At 33.8% G+C, this 26,007-nt stretch overlaps 1 long non-coding RNA gene and 1 pseudogene across 3 annotated transcripts in view; both read right to left on the bottom strand.

Annotated features, from left to right (window-relative positions):
- The window catches only part of LOC141487930 (heterogeneous nuclear ribonucleoprotein D-like), a 76,343-nt pseudogene extending 66,097 nt beyond the window's left edge, over nucleotides 1-10,246 (bottom strand).
- Nucleotides 1-26,007, bottom strand: part of LOC141488318 (uncharacterized) — a 256,526-nt gene that overhangs the window by 153,973 nt on the left and 76,546 nt on the right. The window lies entirely within an intron of this gene.

The raw sequence follows: 26,007 nt of genomic DNA, 5'->3' as shown, positions 1-26,007 counted from the left end.
CAGGACCAGATACTGTTTGGCAAATCCATTGTCTTTCTAGACCTACTTCTGGGTAATAGTTTCAGGGCAGAAAGAAGCACTTTCCATCAAGAGGTAGCGGAAGCCCTGAGGAGTCGTGTTGTATTGATCATGGGGATCAGAGACCCTGAGAATTGTGAGGATTTAAATTATCCACCTACAGTAAAAGAAAATGAGGCAGAGTTCTGAGACAATAGCACTTTATTAAAGGATCTATGACCCCTTCTAATGAAGTGGACTCCAGATCTTCCAGGCTCCTAATTTTTATAGGGGTGGGTATTTAAATACTTCAGAGTAGTAATAAAAAATAAAGAAAAATTCTATCAGTGATATATAAAGCATACATTACAAGAGACAAACAGGGTATGACAACAGGGTCATGAATTGGGTGAATCATGGGGAATTTCCACTGATTAGATGTTAACAAGATAGTCATTTGCTCATGTTTTAAAAAGAGAATGATCCAGAGGACCATTATGTCACCATTGTGGGACTTTCCAATGTAGTTGTGCCTCTTCTTCCACTTTTGGGCTTAATTATAAAGACAAGGAAATACAAGGGTAGAAGACCTCTACCCGGCTTCCTGTGTACACAAGAGATCTTTTTATCTGAAATTCATAGCTTTGAGGTTTAATTGTCAGAACCTATAATCACTATCCCTCAGGAATCATGCCAAATTGATAAATACTGATTAGAAAAGAGTAGGTGTCCTCATTCATTAAATCGGCTTTCTCAGGAATAGTATCGCTTCCAGTCCTAAGGGAGCAGGGGCTCTAAGGAATAGTATCAATTGAAATTCCAAGGGATTAGGGGACCTTTCCTGGATATGGACCTCATTGCAGACCAAGAAAGCAGTGACCACACCACTCTTCAGTTTACATCACCGCTTAAACACCAAAACTTTCAACTTCTCAGAAGTACATCTGAAAATAGCAATGCAAAAAAACCTAAAGCTAGAGACAATGCCTCTGCTCCACCCTGCATAGGGAACAGACACTTAAAATTCTAAACCAAGAAATAGAGTGGAAAATGAGCAAACAAAAAAATGTGCCTAAACATTAAAAGCTGCTATGGTGACAGGGAAGATCATAATACAAACTCAGAAGACAAATGAAATCAAAATAGCTTTAAATGTCAAAGAAAAAAAAATGTGATCGAACAGATCCAACAAAACTTCCTGGAAGAGCTAAAAATTTTTTTTAAATAAAATAAAAATATTAAAGGAAAATTAAATGAAATGAAAGCAAGGGTAAAAATATGAAAGAACAATTAACAGTTTGGTTAAAGAGGCACAAAAAATACTGAAGAAAATAACACTTTACAAAAGTGAATTGGTCAAATGGAAAAAGAGGTATGAAAGCTAAAGGAAATAATTCCTTTAAAATTACAATTAGGCAAGTGAAAGGCAATGACTTCATGAATATCAAGGGGAAAAAATCAAAAGAAAGAAAAAATAGAAGAAAATGAGAACTATATTTTTGGAAAAACAGCTGACATGGAAAATTGAGGTGAGATAATAAAAAGAATTACTGGGTTCCCTGAAAGCTATGAAAGAAAGAGCACAGAGATAATATTTCAAGGAAAGCTGCTGTAGGATAAAATAGACCAAAAAAGAATACACTACCAGAAAGAAATCCTAAATTAAAACTACCAGGAATATTAATCAAATTTCAGCGCTGTCAGATCATAAAGCACCAAAATGAAATCTGTAAATGTACCAATAATGAAGGTAAAGTTGAACCAATTATTCAAGGTTATTTTGTCCAATTATATGCCTACAAAACTGACAAATTAAGTGTTACATGAATATTTATACAAATGTGAGCTTCTGGGTTATCAAAAGAAACAGAATATTTAAATAACTATCTTAGAAAAAGAAATGAAGAAGGAATCAATTTCCTTGATAAATACCAGTACAAAAACATTTTAATAACATGGCAAATAAAATACACCAATATATCACAAAGATCATACACTATGACCAGGTGAGTTAATACTAAGAATTCAAACATTAGGAAAATTTCAGTATAATTAATGGTTTCAACAACAAAAATATCATACAATTATATCAACAGATGCAACAAAAGCTATTGACAAAATATAAAATTCATTTCTATTAAAAACACTAGAAAACAAAGGAATCAGTGAAGGTTTTCTCAAAACAATAAGTAATAGCTATCTAAAACTAAGAATAAATATTGTCTATAATGGGCATAAGCTTGAAAGCTTTCTTTATAAGATCAGGGTGAAGCAAGGATATCTTTTATTTCTATTATTATTCAGTCTTGTACTTGGAATACCAAGAGAAATAAATGAAAGGAATAAAAATAGGTAGTGAGGAAACAAAACTATCGCTCTTTAGAGATGATATGATAATGTACTTGGAGAACCCTAGAAAATAAACTAAAAAACTAGCTGAAACAATTAACAACTTCAACTCAGTTGAAAAATATGAAATAAACCTACAGAAAGGATCAGCATTTCTATAGTTTAACCAAAAAAACCCACATCAAGAGAGAAAGAAAAAATTCCATTTAAAATAACTGTAGAAAATAGAAAATACTTGGGAGTCTGATTTGTCCAGTCAAATCCAGAGATTATATGAACACAATTACAAAACTGATAGAACCCAGAAAGAACATTTAAAATATTTTGGTTTTCATCAGACTTCAAATTCCACCATGGAATATACACCACTGTACTATTAAGTGAAAATCATCCTCACTTCTCAAAATCTATTTATATAATTATATAATCTATACAAGTTTTAAACTTGGTTAGTTCAAAATACAAACTAAGAAGTGATTTCAAATGGTATAGAGAAACTATTTCCTAACATTCTCTAAATCAGTTTTATGCCTCATTTATTCTTGTATTATCATCATTTCTCAAACTTTTCTGTTTTAAATAGTTGGCATTTATATAGCACTTTAAATTTGAAAGCACTTTAAATATCAAGTTTTGTAATATAATTTCCATTTGAGATTCCCAACAAGTCTGTGACTTTATTCTAAACATATTATTATCCCCATTTTGTATATGAGGAAACAAAGGCTCAGAAAAAGGTTAATTGATTTTGCTAAGTCACAAAACCTTAAACCAAAGCCTTTCTGACTTCAAGTCAAGTATTAGGTCTTTGACAAATAAATTATCAGTGTGGTATAGGGGACAAATAGTCAGTCTTTGAACATGGAAGATCCAGATTTAAGTCCTTATTAGCTATATGACTTTGACCAAGTCTCTTAATTTCTCAGAGTTCCAGATATAGACAAAGTCAAACTTTGAGTCCCTTAAGAACAGGGACAGTCTCATTTTTGCAGCTGCTGCTGATGCTGATGCTAGTTGTTTGCTTGTTTCTTGTTTTTGCAGGTCATCTTTCTTTTAAACTCTAATGCTAAGGATTTAGCCTGTCAGAAGTCTCTTTTGTTTTGAAGATTTTTAATTTTTTAATTGAAATATTTTATTTGTTTTTCCTACTACATGCAAAGGTAGTTTTTACCAATAATTTTTGCCAAGGTTTTGAGTTTTAGAATTTTTCTCTCTCCCTCTCTTCCCTCGCCCTCCCCCTGACAGCTATCTGATATAAGCTCTATATTTATAACATGCTAAACATCAATCAACATTGAACATGTCATGAGAGAAGAATCAGATCCTAATGTAAGAAAGAAAACATTAGAGGTAAAAAATGACATAGTATAGAAAATAACTTTTAAAAATTGAAGATAATAAGCTTTGGACTTCATTTAAACTTCATAGTTCCTTCTCTGGATATGCATAGCATTTTCCATCACAAGTTATTATCGTATGGCTGAAATGAGCAAGTCCATCATGGTTAATCATCACCCCATGCTGTTGTTAATGTATATAAATGTTCTTCTGGTCAACATCAATTCATGCAAGTTTTTCCAGGTTTTTCTGAAATCCAACCCCTCGTGAGTTCTTATAGAACAATAGTGTTCTATCACATAAATGACAATTTGTTCAGTCATTCCCCAATTGATGGGTGTCTCTTCAATTTCCAATTCTTTCCCTCTACAAAAAAGAGCTGCTATGAATATTTTGTGCATGTGGCCTTTTTACCCTTTTTCATGATTTCTTCAGGCTACAGACCCAGTTTTGATATTGCTGGATAAAAGGATCAAATTAAACCCTTTAGGCATAATTCCAAATTGCTCTCCAGAAAGATTGGATCAGTTCACAGTTCCACCAACAATGCTTTAGTGTTCCAGATTTCCCACATCCCCTCCAACATTGATTATTATCCTTTCTAGTCATATAGGTTAATCTGAGAGATGTGAGGTGGTACCTCAGAGATGTTTTAACTTGCATTTCTCTAATCAGTAATGATTTAAAGCAATTTTTATATGATTATAGATTGCTTTGATTTCTTTGTCTAAGAATTGCCTTTCCATATCCTCTTGCTATTTATCAGTTGGGGAATGACTTGTTTTTGTAAATAAATTTTACTCATTTTTCTATATATTTTCAAAATGAGTCTTATCAGAAACACTAATTGTAAGAATTATTTCTCAACTTCCTACATTCCTTTTAATCTTAACTGCAGCAGTTTTGTCTGTATTTTTAATTTAATGTAATCAAAATTAACCAATTTTTTTATAATGTTCTCAATCTCTTCTTTAGTCATAAACTGCTCCCCTTTCCAGGTAAACTATTATTCCATGGTCTCCTAATTGGCTTATAATCAAATAATAACATTTTAATAAATATCTGTGCACTGGCTAAGACAATGCTAGAATAATTTCTAATATGGAGAGCTTTGGCCTACTTGATAAATTCAAATCCTAATCTTTTAGGATGTTAGTTCCTTGAAGGCAGTCTACATTTTCTTTGAGTGACCAGCACTGGACACTTAATTCTTTCCAAAGAAGATCAGGTGAACATTTTTTTTCCATTTTCTTTTGGTTGGTCTACTTTAAGATATATTTTGAAAGGCTGTTGAAAATTAAAATTATCCTTTCTTCTACTCAATCAACTCCTGGGCTCTACTCCAAAAATGTATTCTCTTCCTTTTATAAAATAATGTTAAAAGAGAATAGAAACCATAGATTCTGATACTACTCTAAGTCAGCAAGACTAAATAAATCATGTTGTCCATAATTATTCAATTCTGTTAAACATCATATATCTAGCTCTCATGTTCAAGTCAATGAACTTTGCTGGGGGGTCAAGAGAGAAATGTCATATAGCCCTTGCTCCCAAGGGTTTTGCTTTTCTTCTGGCATATTGATGCCATCATTAACATTTCATTGTCATTAAAAATCTAAATAACTAAAAAATAATTCAACATAAAACAAGATACTATAAAAGCACTTTCCCAATGAAGGACAAGCCCTAAAAAATTCTACTCTGATAGAAAAACTTAAAATAGTCCTTGAAATATATTGTGTCTGCTTCCCAAAGACCAGAAAGAACACTTAATGTTGAATTCTTTGACCATAGAAACCTATGAAATAATCTGTAAAAAGGATTGTCTGGTAACTAGATAGTAAAATGCATAAAGTATTGAACCTGGAGTCAAACAAACTAAATCAAAATCCAGTCTCAGACACCTGTAAGTTGTGAGACCCTGGATAAGTCATTTAATCTCTGTTTCATCTCTAAAATTGGGATGATAACAATATATATTGCCATAAGGTTGTTATGAAGTTCAAATTAGATGGAAAATATAAAGTGAGCTACTTTAAAGGGGGAGGAGTGGGTGTAAGGGGGAGGGGCAGGGGAAGGGGGACGTGGAAGGAGTAGGGAGGCAGAGGTGAGAAACACAAGGAAGGAAAGAATAGGGATGGAAAGATGGAAAGACAGAAGGAAGGGGGGAGGGAGGGAAGGAAAGAAGGAGGGAAGAAGGAGGGAAAGAAGGAGGGAAGGAAGGAAGGAAGGAAGGAAGGAATACATCTATTTAAAAATGGAGTTGAAATACATCATCATATGGCCATAATCAAGGAAACTCCTTAGGATGAATTCACCAGTAGTTTCACAGAGAGGAAAGATGAGAGAAAGACTTATTTGCAATGTATTAAAGAGCAATCATTTTTCTAGAGCCTAAATAAGTACATTTTTAAAAGCATTACTATATTTAAGATAGAAGTTTAATGATAGAAGAGGAGAAAAAAGAGAGGAGAGCATTATTTAACAATAAAGATTAAGGCATAAACAACAATTTCATTCCAGATATGTATTATTTCATTTGTGATCAGTGGATAGTCATTCATTTCCTTCTTTTAAAAAAAAACCAACTTCCTGCAGTGATTAGAGATTCACAGTTTTATTTTTCTTAAAGAAAATTAAAACAATTTCAAACTTAAAACAGAATTGAAACTAGAATTAATAACAAGATTACTTTAGATACTTCCATCATTTTCAATCACCTTAGGATCCTACTTTCTTAATGGTACCTTGACTCTACTCTCTGAGTTATATAATAGCAAATACTGATATCTTGAATTATCTTGGTCAGGAATCGCAATGGTAGGGAGATTATTTGAAACAAAAATAAAATTATTAAATTTCCTCTCATTCAAGAAACATTACAAATCTCCCCATTTAAAAAATTTGCCATGCCACATCCTCCTTTTCCTGAAATCCCTTTTATTTTTACTTGAATAGGCATTGAGCTCTAATATTTTTCTTTTATCTATACAAATCTACTTTTATTAATTTGGAAAATAGGCATGCAATTAATCCACAATCTGTTTCCCAAGTCTAGTCTTGATTATAACCCATACATTTTGAAATTTAAATTAGGTGTAATTCCATTGATCAATAAATATTTATCAAGTTCTTACTATGGTCTAAATGCTAAGAGCTACAGAACCCCGAGGGACACCAATGATTAGAGAGTGATCTGCAGGAAGATCCAACAAAAGAGACATATAAGGAGAGGTCAGTTAGGGAGGAGAAGAAACAAGAGAGAGAAGTGCTCCAGAAAACTAGAGAGAGAAGAATATCAAGGAGAAGAAGCTGATCAACAGTATCAAAGAAGGCTAGTTCCCTGAGCTCCTCTCTTCACCAGGCTTACATAAATAAAAACTCTGGCATGGCTTAGAATTTTTAAAACTCACAGCTTCAACTTTTCCAGCTACAATATTTCTTCAAACCAAAAGGTAGGGAGGTAAAGAAACAGAGAGATAGAAAGAGATAGAGAAACAGAAACCAAGTTAAAAAGATCTTGCCAGCAAGCCTAGCAGGGAAGTCATTAGAAGACAGGGTACTAGGAATCAATCCCAAGGAATATTGCATATAGAACTTGGTAAGAATGATTCTCTATAGAAAATACATTAATCTGTGAAACTAATCTCCTTCCCAGTGACTGAGGTGATGTGTGTGTGTGTGTGGGGTGTTAAATGCCTTCCACGTATTGGGGTGATCTCTAAAATTAATGTAATCAGTAGAGACTGAGCAATTAGCTCATATTAGACACCCTCAAACCCCTAAATTATACCAGAGAATCCTGGAGAAAGAATAAAATATAACATTCTTGGGAAATGGGGGTCAGAGAAAGTCAAATTTTTGAGCCAATAAAAGAATATACACATTACTACCTCAAAATGAAATTGTATCAGAATCATTCTTTGTCCTAAATCACATCACAGTACCTCCTCATCTACCACTGAGTACAAATTGTTTTCTAATTTCACATCTGCTGTAGGTTCCATATATCCTGCTCAAACTATAAGTGGGAGCATAGACCACACAGCATTAGCAACTTAAGGTCAATATATATAGTGCTTAGTTATAGGGATCCAGAAATAAGTTAGATATGGCACCATGATAGTGTTCCTAACTTGATAGACTAAATGAACTAAGGTTCACATTTGATGACATGAGAAATTCCATCTGTCCACTCCAATGTAGTTCTTCCAAATGACAGATTTTCTTTTTCCATGATGTTATGAACTTCAGCAGGTGCCAAAGAATAGAGAGAAGATTCCCTCTCATTATATATACCCTCATATTGAGGCATCCTCCACTATTGGACGGCTCTAATTGGAAGAGTTTCCTCTGATGGCCTATATTGACGTCTTTGCAACATTCAACCAGTGCTCCAGGTTCTCCTTCAGATTTAGATAGAAGATTACAGGGTGATATTATTGTGTAAACTGGAAAAGTAATGAAAATGATACAGAGCTAAAGGAATACTAGACAGAAATATGTCTTACCTTGCTCATGGAATAGGTACTAGTTCAGAACCAACGTATTTGTTTTGAAAACAATTTACCAAGTCACCATAATGAATGGTTTTCACAAAAGGATAACATGAAGACAAGATATTTATTGCTGCTATTGTCTATTGGGGATGGAAACCAATAAATTAAAAAGTAGGCAAAATTTTCCCAGTTTGAGATCAAAGGTACTTATTTAATCACTTGCCAATCAATCGTTTAACTACACCTGTGACCCCAGCTTTCTACACTTGATCTGATTTCGCAGGCTCCTTTGAAATGATGCAGGTGATAGAGTTGCACCACTTCTTGGGAAGCTATTTGGCAGTGTAATCGACCTCGCACTTAGGATTTCTTTCCTATTATTCAGTCTAGTTTTCCCTTTGCACTGTCTCATCTCATTACATCTCCTGTTTTTACCGCAGTATCACATTGCAACCTTCTATCTAATTTTCAATACACTGTCACCCACTTGTCTTTTAGTTCTGCTGCTTAGCAAGCATTTCTCTCACATAGAATCACTTCACTTCAGAGCCTATTTGCCAGGTGCATGGTAGTATCTTGTACCATTGCAGGATGAATTTTCTTTAATTTCCTACTCATCGTTTTTAACCTTGTTCATAGCTTTTTCTCTTTAAAAAATTTTTTTTGATCGTCACATAGTCTGAAAAAATGTATTGAACAGCAGGAGCAAGATGCTTCCTTTCTTGGAGAGAAATGGAAAAATGTCTCATTATTCTGGTCTATTTATATTAAAACATAGTTGCTTTGCTCTCCTACAGGTGGGCATCTGCAGGTGATTGCCTACAGGAAGTCACTGAAAGTTAATTCGAATGAGTATACTTATCACAGCAGGAAAAAAAATTAACCTTCAGACTGCTTGCTAAGCATCCCTCAATGAAGGTGTCAGATTGAAAAGTAAAATGGGTATCCAAAGGATTTGTAAGTTCCCAAATACCAAATTGTACCCATTAGAAAATGCTATAAATTCACAATCGCAGAAAAATTCAGGTTATTGTTTATTTTCCTAGCTACCCAAATGTAAATTTGGAAGGCAGATAAATTATCTTCCATTTGCATCAAAATCTATTTCACGTACCATCTAACGATGCAGACAAATCTTTGAATTTTTTTAAGATCTCTATATTTCAAAACACTTCACTTTGAACAATAGGGTATGTTATCAAAGTCAAAATTATTATTTTCTCAACTTAATATTATAAGATAATAGGTTCAAAGCTGAGACCATCAAATACAAACCTCTCATTTTACAGATGATGGAACTGAAACTAATTATCATCTCAGACAAGGTACAACCTTTGACTTGTTAGAGGAAGCATGCAGATTGATGAGTGTACAGATCTATGAAAATATCAAGTTATCTTTGGTCCTTGAGTTGCAATTTGGGATTATAAGTAGGTCTTCAGTTTGGTGTGCAGCTGTTTTCTGACCTCATCATTGTTTGCCTGTGCCATTTCCATGCCATAAAATTGAATGACCTCCATTTAAATTTTCTTAGAATGATTCTGAAGATTACCTGGCAAGATAAGTTACCAGATACTGAAGTCCTCTCTCAAGCTGACCTGCCAACCATTCAAACTCTACTGCTTGCTGAGAGCTGTGCAAATGCCAAACTTATTTTTGCCTAAAAGACTATTTTATGGAGAACTGGCACAAGGCTAGTGCTCACACAGAGATCAGAAGAAGCAGTACACTGACACTCTAGAAGTCTCTCTAAAGAACTTTAGTATCAGTTGTAGGACAGGGGATATATTGGCACAGGACCACCCAGCATGGCATGCCCTCATCAAAGAAAATGATCAAAGCAGAATCACAGTAGCACAAAGGAAATGTGAGAAGCACAAATCTCTAGATATCTCCATCTCAAATGCTGAAATGGACTATTTGTTCCTATCTGAAGTAGACTCCTAGTCTTAAATCGAACTGATCAGTTCCAATGGAACACATTGTACCTTGACTCCATCATCATGATGGCATTGTTCCTCTTCCAGCATGAAGGACAAAAAACAGAGTTTCTTATGAATCATGTTCGTGATAAAGTGTGGCATAAAATATATAAGGGACTAGGATATAGGAAATTCTCATGTGAAGAAAACACACCTGTACCAACGCAGGTGTGTTCTCTGTAGTATATGGTGTTAAAGAGTTGATTAGAAGAAGGAGAAGTTCATAGATTTCTCAAGATCACACAAATGGGGCGGCTAGGTGGCATAGTGGATAGAGCACTGGCCCTGGAGTACCTGGGTTCAAATCTGACCTCAGACACTTAATAATTAACCTAGCTGTGTGGCCTTGGGCAAGCCACTTAACCCTATTTGCCTTGCCAAAAAAAATCACACAAATAGTGTATATATACAAATATATAAATAGGACACACACACACACACACACACACACACATATATATATATATATCTTAGGTAGGACTTGAATATAGATCTTTCTATCTTCAAAGTTAGGTCTCTATTCATTATACTCTACTACTTCACAATGGAAAGCTTATGTTCTTTTTTAATTAGATCTATGCCTTTATCAGGATGATCATTTGATATGGAGTAAATATTTCACAGAATCATAGACTCAAACTTTGAAGTTCTCTGAAACTTCACCTAATGTCACTCTCCATATATGAAGGAATTATCTTGAAACATCCCTGTCAAATAGTAATCCAATTCTTACTTCAACACTTCTTGTGAGAGAAAGCTCATTTTTTGCAAGACTGTTCATTTCATCTTCAGACAACTGATTGAGGGGAAAAAAGTTTTTTTAATATAGATATACATATATCAATTGTTTGTTTCTCTGTAACTTCCAATTTTCTCTATTAAGGAAAAAAGTTCTCCTTTCAAATAAATATAGCTATCGTATAACTTGCCTTCCTTTGTTCCAGTATGTATGTACACAAATATATTGTGTGTGAATTCCCAGTTAAACCTATTATTTCTCAGATGAGATTATTTCAAACCTCCTAACAGTTCTGTTCAGACTTATCCAGATGTGCCTTATCAAACTCTCTCACCTTCCAAATTGCCCTAGCTATTTCTCCCATTTACCCAGGCTCCCTACCTAGGTTCCATTTTCAACTTCTCAATCTCTAGTATGATCCCATATTCAATGTGTTACTAAGGCCTGCTGATTTTACCTTTGTAAGAACTCTCCCATATAACCCCTACCCTCCTCTGATGCTACCACCACCCAAGTATAGGTCCTCATTACCTCACACCTGTACTATTTGAATAGCCTGCTGGTTGGACAGCCTGCCAAAAAGGATCTTCCACTCCAATTTATCTTCCACTCAACTATCAAAGAGATCTTACTAAAGCACAGGTCTGACCATGTCAGCCCTCCCCCCTTTCAGTAAACTCCAAGGACTCCCATTACCACCAGGATCAAATATAAAATCTTCTAATAGTTGTTTAAAGCTCTTTATAACTTGCCTTTCTGCTCATTTTTCCAGTCTGCTTACAACTTACTCCTTTACCCACATACTCTATGATCCCTTGACTCTGGAATCCTCTATGTTTCTCAAAGAAGACCCTCCATCTTCTAAGTATTTTCATTGACATATACATTGCATGTCATTCTTTCTTTCATCTCTGCCTCCTGGATTTCCTAACTTCCTTCAAATCTGAACTAAATTTCACTTTCTCCAAAAAGTCTTTTCTAATCCCTCTTAATTCCCTCTGTTAAGTATTTCATATTTAATGCATGTATGTATATATGTATGTGCATATTACTTACAGATAACATAATAATAATAATAACAATAATGTCATCTGAGAAATAATAAGTTTAACTGGGAATTCACAAACAATATATTTGTGTGTGTATATATATACACACACACAGACACACACACACACACACACACTGGAAAAAAGGGAAGATAAGTGATATGATGGCTATATGCTACTCTGACATTCAGTCATATATATAACGTTTTCTTACCCAAAGTCCATGAGATTTTTTTGAAAAAATATTGGAGAGGTTTGCTATATTTCCTTCTCCAATGAATTAAGACAAAGATTAAGTGATTTCTACAGTATGTCACACAACTGGTAATTGTCTAAGGCCAAATTTTAACTCAGGTCTTCCTTACTCCAGAGTCATCACTCTATCCACTGAGTCACTGAGCTATGTCTATCCATATGTATGCATGTATGTTTATATGTTTGTATATGCATTTATTTATATTAATAGATATATATGTATATTTATGTGTGTTTGTGTATGCATTTCTATATGTTATATGTATGTGGATCAATGTCTACATGCATGTGCATATAATCCATGAATGTATATGTGTGTGATGTGTATATATGTATGTATATATGTATATGTGTATGTATATGTATGTGTGTATGTGTATGTGTATGTGTATATGTATATGTATATGTATGTGTATGTGTATGTGTATGTGTATATGTATATGTGTACATATAAACATCTTTGGTCCCTTCCAACTCTAAATTTGTGACTATGACAATATAATAAAACTGATACATAAAGTGCCAGTAGCGAACATTTAAATATTTCCACCTTTGTATTACAATATCTATTGTAAAAAACATTATACTACTATTAGAAAATTCAAGAATAGATGAATATGCATATATATATAAAACAAAAATTCCTTTTCATAAAAAATGTTTAAGTGGAAACAACTATATGATTTGGGTAAGGCAATTGATCTACACAAGTTGCATTGTTACTTCATCATAAAAATACAGCAAATGGGATTTATTGTATTCTGTGCTCAGAAGGATAAGAAAGCAGAGCATCTAGGGAAAGAAGAGACTTCAGTTGAGCCAACTCAGTTTGGGAGCATTTAATTCAAAACCTTCACATAATTTCCTTTTATTTAAAGCATTATTAAGAAATATCCTCTAGCTTATCACATGTGAATCACAAGCCTCCCTTGGCATTAACTTTGACACATGCTGAGCACTTGGGGGATTATATTAATTTAGGTAGTCGTACCTGTTAGTGAGCATTTGATTGCACATGATGCAAGAGGATTTACTCATGTTATTGATTTGTTGGCAAATATATTGGGTGAAAATCCCTGGGTATTGCGGCTAGCTGTGCATTCCAAATTTTATTGGATTTGAGAGTCATTTTCCTCTGTGTTTAAACTTGTGATATCTTTCTATAAATAGAAAAATTCAGGTGCTAACTGCAAAAGAACATTGCTATTATTTAACTGAAGAAAAGGCTTTTGTTTCTCATTTATAAGCAGGCCTTCTGAATTCTTTTCAGTTTTAATTTTGTTTTGCCTCTTCCTAATCAGAAAAGGGGAAAGAAAGTGTGAAATTGTTGAGGAAACAATTTTAGAGCAGAAAACCCCTTTGCATCTTGTAGTCAAATGGTTTGGCTGGATACTTTTGGCAAATTACAAAATGCATGCCCTCGAACAATGAGCTGAGGTTGTAATTTTAAAATAAGGCACTTAGAATAAAATTGTTCTACAGATTAATTTGAATACAGAATTTAGTATCCTGCTTATTTCAGAGGTATTCACAGAAAACTGTTGTGAGACCAAACAAAAATGTCATAAAGCTAGGCCTGATAAAGCTCATGCTCTGGCTCTGTATCCTACATCTAATACTCAACATCTGAAATTTTCCAAGGATGAAAAGCATATTCTTTTAAAGAAATGTTCCCAATACTTTGGAAGTCTGAAAAATGATAGCTTTTACAATGCATTGAATGATCTTGTGATAAAAAATAAACTTAACCTTTTCCATGTCCTTGGGAACACAGATGAAATCCACAGAAATGTCAGTCCTTGACCTAATGAATAAACCATATGTGACTGGTTGAAACATTAACTGAGAACAAGAGTAGACTTGGGGTTACCTCTTATCTGTTTCATAAATAATGGTCTAATAAAATTGGTCATCTCATGACACATCTCAATCTCAAAGCAGTATGGCAAAGGGTTTTGCTTTAAGTTCACCTTTATTTTTCTCTATCCTTTGTCTGAATGGTGGTAGAGAGTGAAGGAATTTATAAATAGAATTATGCAAGCACTTACTAACATCAAGGAATATTTTGTAAAGAAGTCTTGCATTTCAAAGATGAAAATGATTCGGGGTAGGGGAAACTAACAATTAGAGTGACCAAAAGAGGAATGACTTACATGGAGAATTAATGAGGTCCTACTTCCTTGTAGTTCTTCTAGCCAAGATTGAATTAGTACATATTGTGTGTTATCAAGGAGATCTTTTTGTGTATGAATATGGCTGCTGAGGTCACTTCCAACCCTCAAATGCAGAGAGATTCTCTAATTCTCAACAATTTGGTCATTTCACGGCAATTTGAAATCTGGACAATAATATTACCTACCCTCCAGGGATATGCTAGGACAAGATGCAAAAAAGTATTGAGTCATCTCAAAATAAGAATACTTAGAGAACTTCACCACATTAAGAAAACATTCTGGATTAGACTGTCTGTAACACATCCTCTAATTTACTCTTTTGCTTCTTATAATCTATTACTTTTTGTATACACAAGAAAATATAGAGTAATAGTAGCTTCTATGAGAACTAAGGTCCTCATAAATTAGATCCCTTTCATTTTACACACCCAGATATTGACAAAAATAGTTTTAATGCCTGATTTTTAAAACAGGAGGAAAATACACTTATTATGTAAGTTTTGTGTGTTCTTTATTCTCTCCCTAGGGCATTAGCAAAATTCTACTTTACTAATTCCCTTTTTCAACACTCCATGAAAAAACTGAAATGTATTCTCTCATATAGCAGCAATTTCTTGAACTGGAGGAACGATTTATACAATAGCAACACAATTATGAAGACAAACAACTTTGAGAAACCTAAATACTCTAACCAATACATTGATCAATGGTGATTTCAGAAGACTATTAATGAACTATTCTCCTCACCTTCTAACAGAGGGGTAATAACATCAAGATGAAGAATAAAACATACAATTTTTAATGGATATTATGAAAATTTGTTTTGACTGCAAATTTACTGCATACTTGGGCAGTTAGATGACATAATAGGTAAAGCTCTGTCTCTAAAGTCAAGAGTACCTGAGTTCAGATTTGACCTCAGACACTTGCTTTCTGACAATTAACCCTATCGCCTCACATTCAAGGCGATATCCAGTCATACTGTTCATGTCTGGCCACTGGACTTAGATGGATCCAGAGGAGAAAGTTAGACTGGTTATTTAGCACAGTATTCTCCTCAATTCATTTTATTCTTTCCTTGTTTCTCTAGAGTCCAATCATTCATGATTTCTTATAAAATATTTGCATGTGTTCCCCACTGATATCACCTTATTTGAAAATGAAAGACAGACATCAAACAACTTGATACAAGAATTTTTATTTTTTTCCATCTTAATTGCAGGAGCGTATGAGAAGAAATTGTTAATTTAATTTTTAAAAAGATTTGTAAATAGAGTTTTCAATATGGAACAGTTTATTGGTTATTGGATAGAGATTATACATGAAGAATCTTAAAAATTAAATTGCAATTTGGAAACAGTTTAGTAACTATTTGACCCACCACCAACTGCAAAAGTTTCATGAGTAACTAGGAACAAAAACATCATCTCTTCTGTTGAAGTCCCTTTCAGTACTTATTCTGGTCTTTGGAAAATACACATAGTCTACTACCAGGCCCATGCTCAAAGTCTTTTCCACTTAGTGTTAACCTAGCAAAAATAGCACTCTATTAATAAAGCTTTAGGAATCCATTGGGCACTTCAGTATATCGTTCAGAAATTGGGGTAAGACCATTTTGGAGAAGTTAGTATACCCATATATATAAAGACAGACAATTACATTAAAATATATTTTTCTGTATGTTCTCAATATTATGAATCAAATCAATAAGTTTTTATTAAGAACCTGATATGTGCCAAAAAATATTTTAAGCACTTGGAATAAAAATAAAGGCAAAAGACAGACCCTGATGTCAAAGAGCCTACAATTAAATGGGAGACATAATACTCAAACTTTGACAAACTATACAAGATAAGTTGAGGGTAGTCTCAGAGGGAAGACATTGATACCATGGTAGAGCTAAAAAGGCTTCTTGCTGGTGATAGGATTTCAACTGATGCCTTAAGAATTTCAGTGAAGAGAGAGGAAAGGAGGGGGAACAAATTCCAAGAATGAGAGCCAACCAGTAAATATGGAAAGAGTTAGGAGTTGTAATATCTTGTATGATAACAATAAAAATAAGAGAGTCACTGAATCATAAAGTGCTCAGAAGGGACTAAGGTGTAAGAAACCTGGAAAGGGAAAGGTAGGCAAGGGTAGGAAAGGTTATAAAGGGCTGTAAAAAAACAAATAGAAGATATGATCTTTTTAAAAAATATTTAGGGTTTTCTTTTCCTTCTTGTTATTTTTGATGCCTTTATTCTTTTTTCTTATTGATATTTTATTTTTGCAATTGCATGTTATGAAAGTTTTCCAACATTCATCCACATGCATATTTATACATTACACAATTTTCTTCCACTCCCCTCAGCAAGGAACAGTATAATAGATGTACATTTGTGTTTAACATGTTTACATATTAAGTCTTTTTCTGTATGAAGAATTAGAATAAAGGGAAAAGAAAGAAAACCATTGGGTAGACGGGAAAACATAAGAGAAGTTTTTAAAAAGTAAATATAATGTTCATTCGGATTTTGTAGTGTTTGTTTTATTTTGTTTTGTTTTCTTCATCTGGATGTGCATGGTATTGTCCATAAGAGTTCTCCCAGGGTTTTCCTAGCTCTCTGAACTTCTGAGAGGAGCTGCATCCATCAAACACAATCAATTCACAATGTTGTTGTTAATGTGTACAACATTCTTACGGTTATTCTCCCTTTGCTCAGCATCAATTCATTTTATTCTTTCCTTGTTTCTCTAGAGTCCAATCATTCATGATTTCTTATAAAACAATACTACTCCTTAATAATCATATACCATAACTTGCACAACCATTTCTCAGTTGATGAATATTCCCTCAATTTCTAATTCCTTTCCAATACAAAAAAAGATATGCTATGAATATTTTGGAACATATGGGACTTTTCCCAATTTTTATGATTTCTTCCAAATATTGGTCTAATATTAGTATTGCTGGGTCAGAAGATTTGATCTTGGTGATAACTGGAACCACTGGAGTTATTTAATGGAATAGAGGGTTGCCATGTTCATTTTAGAATGATCACCTTGATAAATGAATGGAGGATGGATTAGACTTGGGAAAGGTTTTAGTCAAGAAGACCTACCAACAGGCTATTGTAATATTACAGACCTAAGATAATGAAGGCATATATAAGGGTGGTAACTTTCAGAGGAGAGAAAGAGATGTATAAAAGAGTTGTTACAAAGTTTAAAATAAGAAGAAGACAATTTATTGGCTATAGGGAGTGGAAAAAGAATGAAAAATCAAGGATGACATCTAGGTTTCAAGTCATAGAGGAAAGATTGTAATACTATTAATAGTAATAGAAGATAATAGGATATAAAATCATAAATCATCAGCATTTCTCTATATAAACAACAAAAGTCCAAGAGATAGAAAGAGAAATTTAATTCAATTTAAAGTAGCTGTAGACAATATTAAACATGGGAATCTACCTCCCAAGACAAAACTTGAAACTTTATGAACACCATATTAAAGCATTTCACAAGCAAATAAAGTCAGATCTAAATAATTGGAAAATGTCAATTGTTCATGGTCAAAATAATACAATAAAAATGACAATTTTGACTAAATTAAATTACTTATTCAGAGTCAAACCAATTGAACTATGAAATTATTATTTTACCGAGCTAGAAGAAATAGTAACAAAATTCATCTGGAGCAACAAAAGGACAAGAATAGCAATGAAACTGATGAAAGAAAAATGTAAAGGAAGGCGACCTAGACCTACAAGATCTAAAATTATACTATAAAGTGGCAGTCATCAAAACTGTCTGGAACTGGTTCAGAAATGGAGCAATGGATTAGTGGATTAGGATAGGTTCAAAACAAACTGCAGTAAATGACCAACATATAGCAAACCGCTATTTGACATACACAAAGACATCAGCTTCTGGGATAAGAACATACTATTAGGCAAAAACTTATTGAGAATACTGGAAAACAGTATAGCAAAAACTAGGCAAAGACCCTCATCTCACACCCTATACCAAAATAAGGTTAAAATGGTTACAGGATTTAGACATAAAGGACAACACCATAGGATAAATTAATAGACCAAGAAATATTCTGTTTATCTGATCTATGGAAAGGGATAAATTTATGACTAAACAAGAAATGGGCAGCTAGGTGGGGTAGTGGATAAAGCACCGGCCTTGGAGTCAGGAGTACCTGGGTTCAAATTTGGTCTCAGACATTTAATAATTACCTAGCTGTGTGGCCTTGAGAAAGCCACTTAACCCTGTTTGCCTTGTAAAAACCTAAAAAAAAACACAAGAAATGGAGTACATTATAAACTGCAAAATGAATGAATTTCACTATATTAAATTAAAAAGGTTTTGCACCAATAAAATCAATGCTGACAAAATTATAAGGAAAGCAGAAAACTAGAAAGCAATCTTCACAACTAGGAGTTCTGATAAAGGTGTCATTTCTAAAATATAGAGAGAATTGCATCACATTTATGAGGTTGCAAGTCATTCCCCAATTGATAGTCAAAGGATATGAAAAGACAGTTTTCAAAAGATGAAATTAAAGCCATATATAAACATTTGAAAAAATGCTCCAAATGATAATTGATTAGAAAATGCAAATTAAAACCACTCTGAGGTAACACACCCATCAGATGGACTAAGAGGAGAAAAAGGGAAAATGATCGATGTTGGACAGGTTGTGGGAGGATTGGGACAATAATGCATTGCTGGTGTAGTTGTGAAATGATTCAAACATTCTGAAGAGGAATATGGAACGATGTCCAAAGAGTAATAAAGCTGATCATGTCCTTTGACCCAGAAATTCCACTTCCAGACTTATATCCAGAAGAAATCATAAAAAATGGGAAAAGTTCCACATGTTCCAAAATATTCATAGCAGTTCTTTTTGTAATGGAAAAGAGGGAATGGAAATTGAGGGAATGCCCATCAATTGGGGAATGGTTTAAAAAAGTTATGGTGCATGAATATTATAGAATAGTATTGTTCCATAAGAAAGCAAAAGTGGGAGACTTCTGGCCAAAATGAAGGAGACAAGACAGGTTCTGTGCTAAGGTCTCCTGATCTTCCTTCAAAAACAATATGAAACAAACCTCCTCAGGGAAATCCATTGGACAAAACACAGAAAGAGAAGCTAGAAAAGCGTATATCTCAAGGTCTGTCTCCTGGTATTGGGGGTATGGTGAGTGCAGATTGCCAACAGCCAGTGGGGAAGGGCAAGAGCCAGACTAATATAAGATCAGCCCTGGGGGCTTTCACTGTAGGAACCACTTTGCTCAGAGAAACAACTAGAATGTGGAGGAAGCCATAGGACTGAAAGTATGGGACTTACAGGAAGGTCTGGATGGTAGGTTCCAGTCTCTAAAAACCCCTACTGGCTGAGAGGAGATATTACATTCAGTTAAAAAAGCCTCCAACACCCCCTCCTAGCCATTCAGTGAGCAAAGCCTTCAGCACTCCCTACTGTCCATCTGAGTAAAACCTTTAGGGATGTTAATACCAAACCTCTGTGAACAAGTCCCCCCCCCAACACAAGATCTGAGGAAAATGAAGAAAGGCCAGCGAAAAGGGGGGACCATAGAAAAATTCCAAGGAAAAGACCCTAATTCAGAGACAAAAATGTAAAAACCCTGAGGAGAATATGATTTGGTCTCCAGCACAGAAATATTTCCTCGAAGAAAACAGGAAGGAGTTTAAAAATCAATTGGAAAATTTGGGAAAAGAAACCCAAGAAAAGATTAACACCTGGCAACAAGAAAAAGTCCTTGGAAAATACAATTGGAAAAATGCAAAAAAGAAAATAGCTCTCTCAAAACCTCAAGTGAACAAAGGGAAAACTCTTACAAAAATAGAATTGGTCAATTGGAAAAGGAGTTGTAAAAGATAAATGAAGAAAATTATTTCCTAAAAAAATGGAGTCAATGGAAATCAATGACTTCATGAGACAACAAGAATTGGCTAAACAAAACCAAAAATTGAAAAAAAATAGAAGAAAATGTTAATACCTCATCAGCAAAACCACTGAGATTGAGAATAGATCAAGGAAAGATAACCAAAAATTATTGATTTTCCTGAAAACATTGAAGAGAAAAAAAAAGCCTAGACTCCATATTACAGGATTTAGTGATGGAAAATTGCCCTGATGTTATGGAACCAGAGGGAAAAATAGTTATTGAAAAAAAATACATCCATCCCCTCCAGAAAGAAACCCCAAAATGAAAACATCATGGAATATTGTAGCCAAATTCCAGAACTATAAGATAAAAGAGAAAATCCTGTAAGCAGCCAGAAAGAAACAATTTAAATACCAAGGAGCCACAGTAAGGATTGATTACACATGACCTGGAAGCATCAATATTGAGGAATCAAAGGGCCTGGAATGCAATATTCCAAAAAGCAAGGGAGCTTGGAATGCATCCAAGAATCAACTATCCAGAAAAGCTGAGTCTTCTCTTCCAGGGCAAAAGATGGACATTTAATGAAATAGGAGACTTCCAATTTTTCCTGATGAAAAGACCAGAGCTTAGCAGAAAATTTGGACTTCAAACAGTGAGACTCAAGAGACACATGAAAAGGTAAAATTTTAAAAGGCGGGGGGGGAATTATTATCAAATAAGATGAAACTGGAAATATCCCTACGTGGAAGAAAGACATTAACTCTCAAGAATTGTAACTCTATTAGAGAGAATTGAATTAGTCAGAAGATATGGATACACATGACTTATTTGAAAAACTGTTATCCAATAAAATGAAAGTGTATATATCCTTACCTGGGAGAAAGACTCTAATAACTTTCAATAGCTGTAATTATAGCAGATAGAATGGCCAGAAGTGATGGACACTCGTGACATTGCTGTGACTCAGATAGAATGATTTAAAAGCAATATTGCCTGGGGGCAGCTATGTGGCACAGTGGATAGAGCACCAGTTCTGGAGTCATGAGTACCTGAGTTCAAATCCAGCCTCAGACACTTAATAATTAACTAGCTGTGTGGCCTTGGGCAAGCCACTTAAACCCATTGCCTTGCAAAAAAACAAAAAAATACCTCCTTAAAAAGGAGGACAGTAAATAGATGGGAGGATGGAAGAGACTGAATGGGGGTAAATATCATTACATTAAGAGGTACAAAGCACTTATTACAATAGAGGGGAAGAAGGGAGGAGGTGAGAATTGCCTGAATCTTACTCTCATCAGATTGGCTTAAAGTTAACATACACACACTTAGTTAAGTTAAGAAACTTATCTTACCTTTTAAGTGTTAAAAGGGGGAAAAGGGAGGGGAAGGAAAGGGGGGATCAACAGAAGGAAGGGAAGGAAGAAAGGTCAAAGGGAAAAAGGGGGAGGGAAGTTGGATATTGGAGGGCAAACACTGAAGGTGGTGGTATTAAGAAACAAAACACTGGGGAATATGGATAAAGGGGGAAGGGAGGGGAATACAAGCAGAGGGAAGATAACATGGAAGGCAATAAAGAGTTAGTAATTATAACTTTGAATGTGATTAGGATGAATTCTCCCTTAAAACATAAGTGAATAGCAGAGTGAATTAAAAACCCAAATCCTACAATATGCTGCCTGCAAGAAATTCATCTGAAGCAGAGACACATGTAAAGGTAAAAGGTTGAAGCAAAATATATTTTGCTTCTGCTGAAGTGAAAAAAGCAGGGGCAGCAATCCTTATCTCAGACAAAGCAACTGTGAAAATAGATAGTATTAAAAGAGATAAGGAAGGAAGCTGTATCCATCTAAAAGGTACCCTAGACAATAAAGTAATTTCAATAGTAAATATGTATGCACCCAATGGTATAGCATCCAAAGACTTAGAGAAGTTGAAGGACTTACAGGAAGACATAGACAGCAAAACTCTACCAGTCGGAGACCTTAAACTCCCAATCTCAGATTTAGATAAATCTAACTATAAAATAAACAAGAAGGAAGTTAAGGAGGTAAATAGATTGTTACAAAACCTAGACATGATAGATTTATGGAGGAAACTGAATGGGGATAGAAAGGAATGTACATTCTTTTCTGTAGTACATGGCACTTACACAAAAATTGATCATGTACTAGGGCATAAGAACCAAATAATCAATTGCAGAAAGGCAGAAATATTGAATACAGCTTTCTCAGATCATGATGAAATAAAAATCAAATGCAATATTGGGCCAGGGAGATATAGAAGCAAAATTAATTGGAAACTGAATAACATCATTTTAAAGAAGTAGTGGATCAAACAACAAATTATAGAAAGAATTAATTGTTTCATCTTAGATAATGACAATAATGAAATAACAGAGAGAGGAAATCAATGAACTAAATATGCAACTAAAAAAAATTAGAGAAAGAACAAATTAAAAACCCCTAAATACCAAATTAAAAATTCTAAAAATTAAAGGAGAGGTTAATAAAATTGAAAGCAAGAAAATTATAGAACTAATAAATAAAATCAACAGCTGGTTTTATGAAAAAAAACAGCAAAATTGATAAACCTCTGGTCAATTTGATTTAAAAAAGAAAGAAAAAAACAAAATTGCTAGTATCATAAATGAAAAAGGTGAACTCACCACCAATGAGGAAGAAATTAAAGTAATAATTTGGAATTATTTTGCCTGACTCTATCCCAATAAATTTGATAATCTAAAAGAAACTGGAGAATATTTACAAAAATATAAATTGCCCAGATTAAATGAAGAGGATATTAGATACCTAAATAACCCTATCTCAAAAAAAAGAAATTCAACAAGCCATTATTGAACTCCCAAAGAAAAAATCTCCAGGGCCAGATGAATTAACAAGTAAATTCTATCAAAGGAACAACTGGTTCCAATTCTATATAAACTATTTGGAAAAATAGGTGAAGCTGAAACCCTACCTAACTCTTTCTATGACACCAATATGGTGCTGATACAAAAACCAGGAAGAGTCAAAACAGAGAAAAAATATAGACTAAGTTCCCTAATGAATATAATTGCAAAAATCTTAAATAATACCTTAGCAAAATGACTACAAGTTATCACTTGCATAATACATTATGACCAAGTAAGGTTTATTCCAGGAATGCAGGATTGGTTCAATATTAAGAAAACTGTCAGTATAATTAATTATATCCTATCAGAAATCATATGATTGTATCAATAGATGATGAAAAAGCTTTTGACAGAATACAGTACCCATTCCTACTAAAAACTCTGGAGAGCATAGGAATAAATGGACCGTTCCTTAGAATAATTAGCAGTATCTGAAACCATGAACAAGAATTATATTCAATGGGGATAGGCATTGCCAATAAGATCAGGGGTGAAACAAGGATGCCCATTATCACCATTACTATTCAATATTGTATTAGAAGTGTTAGCTTCAGCAATAAGAGGAGAAAAAGAAATTGAAGGAATTAGAATGGAGAAGGAAGAGACAAAGCTCTCACTCTTTGCAGATGATATGATGGTATACCTAAAGAATACAAAAAAATCATCTAAAAAACTACTAGAAATAATTAGCAACTTTAGCAAAGTCATAGGATATAAAATAAACTCTCATAAATCTTCAACATTTCTATATATAACTAGCAAGATATAACAGAAAGAGCTATAAAGAGGAATTCCATTCAAAGTAACCTCAAACAATATTAAAAACCTGGGAATCTACCTGTCAAGGCAGACTCAGAAACTTTGAAAACAATTACAAAACACTTCTCACACAAATAAAATCAGATTTAAATAACTGGAAAATTATCAACTGTTCATGGATAGGACAAGAAAACATAATAAAAATGACAATTCTACCAAAATTAAACTACTTGTTTAGTTCCCTACCAATCAAAATTCCAATAAATTACTTTAATGAGTTAGAAAAAATTGTAAGTAAATTCATATGGAGAAATGAAAAGTTGAAAATCTCTGGGGATTTAATGAAAAAAGTGCAAAAGAAGGTGGCTTAGTCCTACCACATCTAAAATTATATTATAAAGCATCAGTCATCAAAACTGTCTGGTATTGGCTAAAAAATAGAGTGGTTGATCAGTGGAATAGTTCAGGTGCAATAGTAGGAATTGATTATAGTAATCAGCTGTTTGATAAACCCAAAGAGTTTTGATAAACCCAAAGAGTTCAGCTTTTGGGATAAAAACTGTTGGGAAAATTGGAAGTCAGTATGGCAGAAATTTGGATTGGACCAGCATCACACTCTATACCAAGATAAGATCAAAATGGGTACAGGATTTAGACATAAAAAACAATATTATAAGCAAACTAGAAGATCAAGGAGCAGTTTACCTGTCAGATCTATGGAAAGGGAAGCAGTTTATGACCAAGGAAGAGATGGAGATCATGATTAAAAACAAACTAGATAATTTTGATTACATTAAATTAAAAAGCGTTTGTATACACAAAACCACTGTAACCAAGATCAAAAGAAATGTAGTAAATTGGGAAACAATTTTTACAACTAGTGTTTCTGACAAAGGACTCATCTCTAAAATATACAGAGAACTGAGTCAAATTTTTTTTAAAAAGACAGGCCATTTCCCAATAGACAAGTGATCAAAGGATATGCAAAGACAATTTACAGGTGAGGAAATCAAAGCAATCTATAATCATGTGAAAAATTGCTCTAAATCACTAATTATTATAGAAATACAAATTAAAACAACTCTGAGGTACCACCTCACACTCTCAGATTGGCCAATATGAGCAAAAAGGACAATGATCAATGTTGGAAGGGATGTGGGAAATCTGAAACACTAATACATTGTTGGTGGAGTTGTGAACTCATCCATCCTTTCTGGAGAGCAAGAATTCATTGCCTTCAGTGAGTAACAAAATTAGGACAACCAAGGCACATACTCCAGGTTCAGATACAAGGGAGAGAGAGAGATCACCTGAAAAGCTAGGCATGAAAAGGAACAAACCTACCTGAGCCCAGATTAGGAAACTTATCCAACAGGGAAGCTGCATCTGAAGGGAACTGTGTGAGATTGTAAAGAAAGACAGGATTTCCTGATCCAGCATTGTGAACTGTCTTTGCCACACATGTATCTTTTCAAAGGAGAATAAAAATTAAAAGCATTAATCTCATTTTATATTAATATCTCTTGATATAGGAACCAACTCATTGCCTTCTATCAAATAGATAGATGATAGAGATAGAGATAGATGATATAGACATAGACATAGACATAGACATAGACATAGACATAGACATAGACATAGACATAGGTATAGGTATAGGTATAGGTATAGGTATAGGTATAGGTATAGGTATAGGTATAGGTATAGGTATAGGTATAGTTATAGGTATAAGTATAGGTATATGTATAGGTATAGGTATAGGTATAAGTATAGATATGGATATAGAGATAGAGATAGAGATAGAGATAGAGATAGAGATAGAGAGAGAGATAGAGATAGAGATAGAGATAGATACATACTATATATGTATGGGTAAACCAAAATAAATAATAGTAATTGAGCTGGATAAGCTTTTATTTAAAATTCTTCATAACTTTTCAATACTTACATTAAAATTCACTTAACTACTTTAAGAAGAGAAAGTTAAGTCATGTATTATCCTGTTTCTTTTATGATCTCCATGACCCTATCAGCATCTGAGCTTTCATCAAC

The sequence above is a fragment of the Macrotis lagotis genome, chromosome 5 (genome assembly GCF_037893015.1).
Source record: "Macrotis lagotis isolate mMagLag1 chromosome 5, bilby.v1.9.chrom.fasta, whole genome shotgun sequence".
NCBI classification, from domain to species: Eukaryota; Metazoa; Chordata; class Mammalia; order Peramelemorphia; family Peramelidae; genus Macrotis; species Macrotis lagotis.
The sequence above is the reverse complement of the archived record's forward strand: the minus strand, read 5'-3'. Positions and strand labels throughout refer to the sequence as shown.